This window comes from Sinocyclocheilus rhinocerous, unplaced genomic scaffold (assembly GCF_001515625.1).
Source record: "Sinocyclocheilus rhinocerous isolate Xijiao unplaced genomic scaffold, SAMN03320098_v1.1 scaffold2753, whole genome shotgun sequence".
Classification (NCBI taxonomy): Eukaryota; Metazoa; Chordata; class Actinopteri; order Cypriniformes; family Cyprinidae; genus Sinocyclocheilus; species Sinocyclocheilus rhinocerous.
The window spans coordinates 153,610-155,384 of NW_015633528.1; positions in this window are offsets into that span (position 1 = coordinate 153,610).

The window sequence follows — 1,775 nt, forward strand, 5'->3', positions numbered from 1 at the left end:
CGAGTGTGAGAGTGTGTGTGTGAGTGTGTGATCTGTGTGAGTGTGAGCGAGTGTGAGAGTGTGTGTGTGTGATCTGTGTGAGGGTGAGAGAGTGTGTGTGTGTGTGTGTGTGAGTGTGTGATCTGTGTGAGTGTGAGCGAGTGTGAGAGTGTGTGTGTGTGATCTGTGTGAGGGTGAGCGAGTGTTACACACCGGGCCCCCACACAGCTTCTCTGAGCACTTCAGCCTGCAGAAGTAACGACAGCACCATGAGCCGGCTGCACGGTAAGCACAGCTCCTCAAGCATCTCATGTAGGGCTCTATGATATCAGCGATGCAGAAAACACAGACAGAATCGTGGAGTCCAGTCATAAAAACTGAATTTACTGTTTAACACGGAATGTCACGGAATTTATCAAAGTTTGGATGAATTAATCAAAAGTAGGTCATTACAATTCAATCAAATTGCAATTTGGACTAGTATCTGTGAATATTAAGCCACAAAAAAAGCGTTTTAAACACGAATGGTTCAAGCTTTGCGTGTCTCTGAGTGAATGAATGACGCAGACGCCTGGTTTCCTTTACTACACTCACACTGAAGCGCTCTGAGAGTCAATCCAGCAGCATTTGACTGTTTCATTTGAGTAAAACTAGTGTCAAATATATGCACAGCAACCTGTCAAAATAAAAGTTTGGTTTAACTTGAAGATATTGTGGCAGAAATATATTACTGTCATTCAGTAGAATATAAGCATCACTGCTACAACTAACTACTACTGTTGAAAAATTTATAAAACTTTATTTATAATCACGCAATATTTCTTTCATGTTTTAATTTGACTAGAAAATCCCATTTATATGCCAAAAAATACAATTTGTTTAATTATTATGTTTTATGCCTTCATTTGATAACCAGAAAAATTTAACTAAACAACACAGAATTTCTTTAGGCTATTGTAAGAATAAATAAAAAATGGTTTGTATGCATTCAAATAATAATAGACATGCTAAAACATAATTTGGTATCAACCAAAGGGTGTGAAAAAATAAAACATTTCACAGGGCCCTAAACATGTACTTTTTGTTAAACTTTAAAAAAAACTGATGTTAAAGTATTAATTAAAATTATGAAATATATATAAGACATGCTTTTGAATTAATCAAATTCAATTTAATCATTAAAAGGTGTCCAGAAAAATTTAAACGGAAAAAAACTGAATTCAGAAAAACAGAATTTGGAAGAAACGAGGTATTTTCTAGGGCCCTATTAATGCTGCAGTGACCGGCAGCGGCCGGAGCAGGTGGAAGTCATTAGAGCTGTCATAACGCTTGAGTAATGGACGGCGGAGCGCGGCTGAAGTGATTGGGAGTGACAGTGTTGTCATTAGCCCTGTAAGCTAACGAAAAAGGGGCCGTGGAAAAAAAACATCTACAGTTTGATTTCCCCTGGCCTGATTATCAGAGTAATTTCCAGATGTTGCTCTCTGATTAAGTGGTATTATTCTAGTATGAGAGTGCTGAGTGGGCGGCGTGTGCGAGCGCAGAGACCTCTGTGTTTGTGCTCAGTATTCACTGTCTTTACACTAGATTTCTCATCACAGAAGCAGAATGAGCTCACAGCATGCATTATTACTGCTATGCACGGTATTATTGTTTTTATTAATAGTAGTGTTAGAGGATAAGGAGGGTTATGAGAGAGGTCTGTGTGTGTGTGTGTGTGTTTGAGTCTGTGTGTGTGCGTCTGTGTGTGAGTCTGTCTCTGTGTGTGTGTTTGAGTCTGTGTGTGTGTGTGTGTG